The following is a 10,449-nucleotide window of genomic DNA, read 5'->3' as shown; positions in this document are numbered from 1 at the left end:
CCTCCCGAGTAGCTGGGATTACAGGTGCCCACCACCACGCCTGGCTAATTTTTTTTGTATTTTTAATAGAGATGGAGTTTCTCCATGTTGGCCAGGCTGGTCTCCAACTCCTGACCTCAGGTGATCCACCCGCCTTGTCCTCCCAAAGTGCTGAAATTACAGGCATGAGCCACCGTGCCCAGCTATAGCTGGAGTTTTTTACATGGCCACTCAGTGATCCAAAGGCACATGTGACTTGCTCCTCGTTGCCTTCTGCCATGAATGTGAGGCTTCCCCAGATATGTGGAATTGTAAGTCCAATTAAACTTCTTTCTTTTGTAAATTGCCCAGTCTCAGGTGTGTCTTTATCAGCAGTGTGAAAACGGATTAATATACCTGGTGTTTCCAACTGCATAGTTTTCAGCTTGTTTCCTTCCCATAGAATTTTGGGGGTCCAAAAGCCTTTTTTCATTTCGCACTATTCTGACCCTTTTTGCCCAAGCTGATGGTGCTTCTGACAGAATAATTCTATTAAAAACTGTGTGGGTTTCCCATGAATCCTATTGGGACTCACTCTGTTAGTCAAAAGCTATAACCAAACGTTTCATCAAGAAAACATTCTCTACATTCTCAATGTGAGGCTGGTGTAAAACAATTTACTTAAGATACTTAGAAGCCCTGTTGTTTAATGAAGAGGATCTGTGAGGCACACTCTTTTTTATTTTATTTTTAATTTGTTCTTATTTTAATATGAAATGCTTCATGAATTTGCATGTCATCCTTGCACAAGGGCCATGCTAATCTTTTCTGTATTGTTCCAATTTTAGTATATGTGCTGCTGAAGCGAGCACTGAGGCACACTCTTGAAATACTTAGAGGGCCTTTGTCTATTCAAAATATTTTATGAAGCCTTAGATATTTCTGAGATTTTAACAAAGGTTCTTATAGTCCCACTCTGGATTTTATCTTTGTCCTGAAGCCCTTTCACACTTTGAGAATCTTTTGCCATCTGGGAGGCTGAGAATGAGAACCAGATTTGTTTTCAAACGCAGCAAGTCCCTGGCTCTTTTATATGTTTTATAAATTTTGCTTGAAAGTTAAAGCTTCCTTTTAACTCATCTTTCTCTGTCTTTATCATATACAGCTAAAACAATCCAACTAGCATTTTCTAATCCAACTAGCATTTTCAACAGTCTGCTTAAAAATTGTTTTAGCCCAAACCATTAGTTCATTAGTCACATTTTCTTTTTCATTTTTCTTTTTTTTCTCTTTTTTGAGAGGGAGTCTCACTCCGTCGCCCAGCCTGGAGGGCAGTGGCACAGTCTCAGCTCACTGCAACCTCTGCCCTCTGGGCTCAAGTGATTCTGCAGCTTCAGCCTCCAGAGTAGCTAGGATTACAAGCATGAGCCACCAAGCCCAGCTAATTTTTGTATTTTTAGTAGGGACGGGATTTCTCCGTGTTGGCCAGGCTGGTCTCGAACTCCTGACCTCCTGTGATCTGCCCACCTCGGCCTTCCAAAGTACTGGGATTAGAGGTGTGAGCCACCGTGCCTGGCCTTCATTAGGCACATTTTCTATTGCTTACATAGCTTCAAGTGACAATGTTACTAACTTTCTTCCACCACATAATAAGGGTTTGTCCCCTTTCCTTCTGCTTCTAATAACATTTTCTCACTTTCCTTTAAGCCCTCACCAGCAACTTCCTTGGGAACTATCAGACTTCCATCAACAATATCCTCAAAGTCCTTACAATCTCTACCCATCTCCCAGTCCTAAAGCCGCATGACTTAGGTTCTGTGATGGCAGCATCCATTTCCAGGTTATAGAAAAGTCTGCATCAGCTATCTACTGCTTGATAAGAAACTATCCCCAAACAGTGGTCTTAAGACAACAACAATCGTTTATTTTGTTCATGAACTTTGAGGGTTGACAGGGACTAAGCTAGGCAGTTCTCACTCAGGGTGTCTCATGAGTTTGCAGTCAATTGGTGGCTGCAGCTGAGGTCAGCTCAAATGCTGGGGTCTAGACTAGGAGGTTCACACTGCTTGGGGCTGGATGGCTGGGGCTCCTCAGGAATCTCTCACTTTCAATGCCGTCCCTCTACAAGGCAGCCTCAGGGTAGCTGAGTTTCTTTCACAGCAGCTGAAGCCTCCCAACATGAGTGTCCCTAAAGGAATCATCAGAAGCTGCAGAGTCTTTTCTGACATAGCCTTGGAAATCACACAGCGTCACTTTTGCCACATTCTATTTGTCTAGGCACTCCCATATTTCCACCCATGTTCAAAGGGAGGGGACAGAGGCTCCACTTCTTGATGGAAAGAGAGTCAAAGGATTGTGTACATGTTTTAAAACACACAAATGTTTAAGTAATATGTCCAAGGCCAAATAGCTGGAAAGTGACAGAGTTGAGGTTTGAACCCAGGCATTCTGATTCTAGACTCACATTCTCAACTGCTAGTCTGCACTGCCTCCTGTAAGTTGTAGACACAAATGGTCTACATGATGCAGAAGTTGGGGAGACAGGGGTTCCCTGGCTTGGGAAAGTTACTGTCTTGCTTTTCTGTACTCAGCTTCCTTTCAGAAAGGTAGTAGGACTCATATGACCTTCTTCGGGGGTGGAGTGGCTTCCTGACTGTAAAATGAATGAACAAATCAGAGCTGGAGCAGCCTCCTCTCAAGGAATTATCTCTTCCTTGAGATCATTTTCTTCCCATGGCCATCAGTGCCTTGGCTGGTTTCCATGTCACTCTCATTGTGGCCTTCAGACACCTCCTTGTCATCTGTTCCTGTGATCTTGCTCTTACCTTCTCACCACTAGTTTTTTAGTTTTTTTTCACAGGGGGATGGAGGAGTACCCTTTGGCATTTCTTTCTTTTGGAAACGGAGTCTCGCTCTGTCACCCAGGCTGGAGTGCAGTGGTGCAATCTTGGCTCGCAGCAACCTCCACCTCCTGGGCTCAAGTGATTCTCCCGCCTCAGCCTCCCGAGTAGCTGGGACTACAGGTGCGCACCAGCATGTCGGGCTAATTTTTTGTATTTTAGTAGAGATGGGGTTTCACCAAATTTCCCAGGCTGGTCTCGAACTCCTGAGCTCAGGCAATCTGCCCACATTGGCCTCCCAAAGTGCTAGGATTACAGGCGTAGCCACCACCCCAGCCTATCCTTTGACATTTCAAGAATGTCTGCCAGCCTGTTTGGAGGAAGGCATCCTTTCAAGCCTGAAGATCATTCATCAGAAGAAGATGAAGCTTCTGTGGACTTTATCAGGCCAGAGAGTTTTCCTACGTTTCCTTTAAGTCTTGACTTTGAGCAGGTTTGACTTTGAACGTCTTTGTCATGAGCCTTAAAGTCCAGAATAGGACTTGCATGATAGACCGCGTCCCGTGAATCTTGTTTGGAATGGCCCTTCATATTCTGAATGATGCCTAGCTGCAGAAGACAGATCATCCCAAAAGCACATGGTGGACAGGTGTAAGGCCGCCATAAATGGGGATGTCATCTGTGCAATGTACAAAAGGGCTGCGCCAAGGAAGTGAGCGGAGTATGGCCTGAAACCTGGCCTGCGCTCCACCGGCCAAACCTTCCACCCTGGGGAGAGGCTGTGTCTGCCTGAAGAAAGAACAGCTTTTTCTTACTTGTCCACCCAGAGCCAGGCATCTTTTTCTAACTCAATAAAGGTACCGTATGTATTAACAGCAGCACCAGGGGAAGGTGAGAAGACAAAAATATAGTAACCTACTCCATAGGACAAGTAACAGAAATCAACCCTGACAAATCACAATAATGAATTTATTAAATTTCAAGAAAAGCTTGAACAATTGAGCCTCAGGAAAGGATGTAAGCATCTGGAGTCAATGCATCTCCTCACCAGAACATTCCCATTAAAGCAACCACATTCCCACAGCTCCCCATCTCTGCCCCAGTTCAGAATTCCAGAATCTTGAGAGAGATAATCTGATTGGCCCAGCTTTGACCCTCTGTACCAATCAGCTATGGCTAGGGCCAAGAGGAGTCATAGAATATAGCATCTATACCATAGACAACTGCTCAGCCCCCTTGCCATGGGTGTCAGGTTGGTGCCCAGAGAAAAAGCCCTAATTGTGAGCCTTCCAGCCCTCCAAGAATTCCTACAGCAGTGCAGTATGATTGTCTAGGATTTGTGATCTTCCTACAAAGTCCTGGGAAGTTGATCTGATCCAATAAGTGAGAACAAAATGTTCCTATAGCTGTTTAGCCATTTGATTTCACCCTACAAACAACAGGCAGTGACATTTTCCATTTTCCACATTTTTCCAAAGATCTTATTTATTAATGCTTTTAGCATCAATAAAAAGTCAAATTCTTCATATTCTTCTCCTTATTAAGACTGTGTCATCAGGTATGGTGGCTCATGCCTGTAATCCCAGCACTTTGGGAGGCTGAGGTGGGTGGATCATTTGAGGTCAGGAGTTCAAGACCAGCTTGGCCACATGATGAAACCCTGTCTCTACTAAAACTACAAAAATTAGCCAGGCATGGCGGTGCCTGCCTGTAATCGCAGCTACTTGGGAGGCTCAGGCAAGAGAATCGCTTGAACCCAGGAGGCAGAGGTTGCAGTAAGCCGAGATTGAGCCACTGCACTCCAGCCTGGGTGACAGAGCGAGACTCCGTCTCAAAAAAAAAAAAAAAAGAAAGAAAGAAAAAAGACTGTGTCACAAAAGACTAGAGCATTCAGCTCTGTAAAACTGTTCAGAGGCCAACCTAGCATCAGAAAAGAATTCTACTTTGGGAGGCCAAGGCAGGAGGATTACATGAGGCCAGGAGTTCAAGACAGTCTGGGCAACATAGCAAAACCCTGTCACTACAAAAATGATTTAAAATTTAGCCAAGGCCAGGCACGGTGTCTCACATCTGTAATCCCACTTTGGGAGGCCAAGGCGGGAGGATCACTTGAGTCCAGAAGTTTGAGACCAGCCTGGGCAACATAGCAAGACCCCATCTCTATTCAATAATTAAAAAAAAAAATTAGCCAAGCGTGGTGACATGCATGACTGTAGTCCCACAACTTGGGAGGCTAAGGCAGAAGGATTGCTTGAGTGATCCCTGCCTCAAAAAAAAAAAGAAAGAAAGAAATTAATTTTGACAAAAGCCACAAAGCCACAAAATTAGTTTGTAGTGTCTTGATTGGCAACCTCTTAAAATATTTTTTAAAATTATGATATACAGTCATGAACCACATAATGATGTTTCAGTCAACAAAGCATTGCATATACAATAGTTGTCTCATAAGACTATGATACCACACTTCTACTGTACCTTTTCTATGTTTAGATACACAAATACTTGCCATCGTGTTACACTTGTCTTCATTATTCAGTACAGTAACATGGAGTACGGGTTTGCAGCCTTCAAGCAATAGGCTAGACCATATAGTCTAAGTTATATAGTCAGCTATTCCATTCTAAGTTTGTGTAAGTATGCTCGATAATGTGCACACAATAACAAAATTGCTTAACAACGTATCTCTAAGAACTTATTCCCCATCATTAACCCATGCATGACTGTATTTAAAATGTACACAAAATGTTTTAACAGAAACCCTCATAGCGTCTCCCCAGATTCAACAGATATTAACATTTTGCTTCACATTACCTTATCTTTTTTAAAGGAATAAAACATTACAGCTACAGTCAAATCCCTGCCCCAAACCCGTCTCTCTCCCACTCACACAGATATGAGTGCCATCCTAAAGTCGGTGGCATCATTTTTAAGAGTGATTTTGGTTTTGACCTTTTGTTTGGCCCTCAGGTGCAAAAGTTTGAGTTCATCATTCTCCTCGATGGCACGCTGTCATCACCGTTCTGTACAGAGGCCCTCTCTTGTTTTATTTATTTATTCTTTTAATCCTCATTCACCAGGCCAGGCCCCATCCATAAATGAGGCAACCACATCAGTGTGTTTGACATCACATCTTTGTCTGTGTCTCTATAAAACATATGTTGCCGACTGGGTGTGGTGGCTCACGCCTGTAATCCCAGCACTTTGGGAGGCTGATGCACGTGGATCACCTGAGGTCAGGAGTTTGAGACCGGCCTGGGCAATATGGTAAAACCCCGTCTCTACTAAAAATACAAAAATTAGCCAGCCATGGTGGCGGGCTCCTGTAATCCCAGCTACTCTAGAAGCTGAGGCAGGACAATCGCTTGAACCCAGAAGGTGGATGTTGCAGTGAGCCGAGATCGTGCCATTGTACTCCAGCCTGAGTGACAAGAGCAAGAGCGAAAATTTGTCTCAAAAAAAAAAAAAGTCGCCTTTCTGTGTGCATGTATTTTTAGTTTATATGAATGATGTGCTGCAGATTTCATTCTGTTTCTTGCCTTCTTCAGGCAGCACTGTTTTAAGGTGCATCCACATTGTTGGGTGTACATCTAGTTGGTTCTGCATTCGCCCTACTGTATTATACTTATCCCTTTCTTATTCCATTCTCCAGGTGAAGTGGGAGAGAGAGGGGCAAACTGAGGAGATGATGGGCCTGTCCTTGAGACTCCATCCTAGGAGAGAGATACTAATACCCCCTTTCCAACCACATGTGTACATGTGTGCAGGCATATGTACATACACACGCACACACACACCCCTTCAGCTGGGGACCCTGGAAGGCTGGGGTGGGGGAAAGAAATGAGGAGTTCAATCAGAGGAGGATCTATCCTGGAGCTCTGGTACTATTAAATCCAAGTCTTTGCCTCCTCCAGGAAGCCTGCCTTGACCACCCTGTTCCATGCAGGTCTCTCCCTCTTCTGGGGATGGCAAATCTCATTTAATCATACACTAGTCTAGTCTAGTCTTTCTGTTACTATCTCCCTGATCAGACTGAAATCCCATTAAAGGGAAAGACCATCTCTTGTTCTTTTTGTCTCTCTTGCTCAAGGCCTGTCCCAGAGGAAGTGAGAGCAGGGAGTGGGAAGTTGGATTTCGCTTTATTCAGGTTCTACTTCCTCTGTTTTAGGAACATGCTATCTTTCAGCAAACAATTATGTGCTGGGTTCATAGAAGTCTGGAGAGGAAACGTGCACTATGCCAGCTCTCGGGGGGCCCTTTTCATGGGGGATGTGAACAACCAAACACGAAGCTGGAGGACAAGGTGGAGGGTACACAGATCTGAGCACGTACCTGGGGTGCAGAGGAGGAACCGCCAGCTCAGTGCACAGGGAGCCCAGGGAGGGCTTCTAGCAGAGGTCACAACCAAGCTGAACCTGAAAGAGAAGAGTTAAGCTTAGAGCTGGGCTTGGAGCAAGGGGAATATGAATTAACATGGGGAGGATGCAAGAAATCTTGCGTGTGTTCCAGTCATTATGGCTGTGTAACAAATTATCATAATATTGGCATAAAACAACCCTTAATTATGTTTGGTATCCAGTCAAGATCAGGAATCTGGACAGGGCACAGCAGGAGGAGCTTGTCTCTGCTCTCTGTTGACTGGGGCCTCCACTGGAAACACGGAAGCCTGGAGTTTGGAATCATCTAAAGGCTCATTCACTCACAAATCTAGTGGTTGAGTCTGGTTGCAGGTTGGAGGCCTCAGATCTCCTCCACATGGGTCTCTCCATGTGGGTCAGTTTGGACATTTCCATAGCACATTGTTTAGATTCCTACAGTACACATCCCAAAGAAGAGAGAGAGAGCTAGGTGGAAGTTCTAGCTTTTAAATGACAGCATCAAAAATCATCCCTTTTGCCACAGTCTGTTGGTCAGAGCGGTCTCAAGCCCCTATCCCAATTTGATGAGAGGAAACAGAGACCCCCTTCCTCTCAGTGGGAGGAGTGTCAGTCACATTGCAAGAGCATTTGGGTTGGGAGATACATTGTGGTGCAGTCATCTTTGGAAAACACAATCCCCACCGCCTGTGTTGATGGGGATGGGAGGGGGTGGGGGAACAACAATAGACCAGTGTCCACTATTGCTGGAGCACCATGTGCAAGGTGAAGGCAGGCAGAAACAAGGCAACTAGGATAGGTCAGGCCAGGTCCTGGAGGGTCTTAAAAAGCACACGTAGAGGTTGGGTGTGGTGACTCATGCCTGTAATCCCAGCACTTTGGGAGGCCGAGGCAGGGTGATCACAAGGTCAGGAGTTCCAGACCAGCCTGGCCAACATGGTGAAACCCCATCTCTACTAAAAACACAAAAAATTAGCTGAGCGTGGTGGTGCACACCTGCAATCCCAGCTACTCAGGAGGCTGAGGTAGGAGAATTGCTTAAACCTGGGAGGCGGAGGTTGCAGTGAGCTGAGATCGTGCCATTGCACTCCAGCCTGGGCGACAGGGTGAGACTCCATCTCAAAAAAAAAGCGCATGTAGGACAATGCTTACAGGCAAAGGAAGACTTTGGAAGCCCCAGGACTCCTGCTCACTTATTCCCATCCACCCAGCATCTCCTCTGTGTTTGATCAGGAAATATGCAAAGCCCTCCATGAGTACCTGAAGCAGAGGAACTCTCAAGGTTTAGGCTTTCACGTAGGTTGGCTCTTCAAATGTATGGGAAGGTGGTGGAGAGCAGTAACGCCAGGTCTGTGTCCTGGGAGTTAGAGTCAAGCGTAGCTAGCCAACAGCTTCCTACTCCTGTTCCTATGTTCGCGTGCACACCATGTGTATCTGGCCAAGCCCAGTCTCTCAACCTGAGTCCCATGGATGCTGCTGCTTGGGTGGCAGGTGGGGACTCTTCAGAAGTGCCCTGCCTGGTCCACTTTGAATGGTCCTAGGCAGAGCACGATCCATGCTTCATACACACAGGCTCAGGAGGTGTGGGCCAAAGGGGTAGCATGATACCAAGAAGAGAGCTTTAGCTTGGGATGGGAGTCCTGTGTCCTGATCCTGCCTCTGCTCAACCAGCTGTGGGCCTCAGGGAGGACATTTCCTCTGCTGGACCTTGCAGGCAAATGCAAGGATTGGACTAGACAGGAGTTTTCTCCAAGTGTACTCCTTGGAACTCATGCATTAAAATCACCCACCCAGAAAACTACAGTGAGATACCACCTCACACTCACTAGAATGCTAAAATCACAAAGACTGACAATATCAAGTGCTGACGAAAAGGCAGAACAACTGGAACCCTCATATACTGCTGGTGCGGATACAAAATCATATAACCACTTTAGAATTTAGTAAAGCTAAATACCTTCCCTATGACCCAGCAATTCCACTCCTAGACATTTACCCAAAAGACAAAAGCACGTGTTCACAAAAAAAAAAAGGCTCGTACAAAATGATCATAGCAGCTTTATTTAGAACAGCCAAAAATTAGAAACAGTCCAGGTGTCTGCCCATCAACAGGTGAATGGATCAAAAAAAGTGTTTAATCAAAAGAAAGAAACTAAACTATTAATACACACAACATGAATGGATTTCAAAAACATGATTCCAAATGAGAACAGTCAGAAACAAAACAAATGTATACTGTATGGCTCCATTTATTATGAAGTACAAAAACTGATGAAACTGTAGGAATAGTGCTAGAAATCAGAGCAGTAGTTACCTGGGAGGATGAGCAGTGGGGTGGAGAAACTGGAAAGAGGACCCGTGGTACTTTCTGGAGTGATGGAATTTTTCTATATCTTGATGAGATGTGGGTGACATGGAATTGCACACTTAAAATCTGTGTATTTCATTTCTCTGCTATATCTTATATTTTATTATATATTATTAAAAATATTTGGACTGGTAAGATGCAGTTTCCTGGGCGCCCCAGAATCCCTGAGTCAGGGAGTCCTCTGTGGTGACGCCCTGGAATCTGCATGCTGAAAGGGCTCCAGCTTTGGAGAGAGCATTAGACTTGAGGCCCAGGTCCCCAGGGGCGATACCCACACTCCGCTCCCTGCCCCCCACCCCGGGACGCCCCCCACTGCACACGATCCCACTCGGCCCTTGGTACTTCCCCCTCTCCCCAAGCCCCCAGCCCTCTGCCCAGTCGCCCCTGGTAACCAAGAAAGAGCTTGAAAATCCTCAAAGTGCAGCCGCCCGGGGAGGGGCCGTCCACAGTGTCAGCGAGACAAGGGCACATACAAAATGCGGGGTAATTGCCGCTTCTCTAATTCGCGGCCCTTTGTGCGGCGGCGCGGAGCCGGCGGCCGCGCTCCCAAGCCCGGGCCTTTCAGCCGCCCAGGGGGGGCCCCCGGCGGCCGCGCTCCCCGCGCTCCGCCGCGCATAATTAATCGGGCTTCACAGGGCCCGGGACAAAGGCGCCCATTCACCCCGCCACTCCTCCCCCCAGGGATATTGTTATTTCTAAAAACTGCAGCCAGCTGGGCCGCAGAGAAACGTCAGCTCTGTGGGAGAATGAGCGCCTGGCCGGGCCGCGACGAGACTGGGAGCTCTGTCTCTCGCGCCCCGCGCGGGATTAGAGCGGCCAGGGAGCTGGGGTGGGCAGGGGGCCCGGGGTCTTTTCTGAAGTCTGCACGACTCCTCAGAAAGCCTCGTGATTTCCATGGGGCCCTGGAGGA

At 46.4% G+C, this 10,449-nt stretch overlaps 1 non-coding gene across 1 annotated transcript; it reads right to left on the bottom strand.

The window, feature by feature from the left end:
- Positions 1 to 723: 723 nt before the first annotated feature.
- On the bottom strand, positions 724 to 830 carry LOC116484438 (U6 spliceosomal RNA). The gene has a single exon (XR_004252595.1). It is a non-coding gene; the product is annotated as a U6 spliceosomal RNA (small nuclear RNA).
- Positions 831 to 10,449: the final 9,619 nt, after the last annotated feature.

Source organism: Hylobates moloch, unplaced genomic scaffold (assembly GCF_009828535.3).
Source record: "Hylobates moloch isolate HMO894 unplaced genomic scaffold, HMol_V3 SCAFFOLD_15, whole genome shotgun sequence".
In the NCBI taxonomy this organism is placed as follows: Eukaryota; Metazoa; Chordata; class Mammalia; order Primates; family Hylobatidae; genus Hylobates; species Hylobates moloch.
Note: the sequence above shows the minus strand (reverse complement) of the source record. Positions and strands in the feature narration are given on the sequence as shown.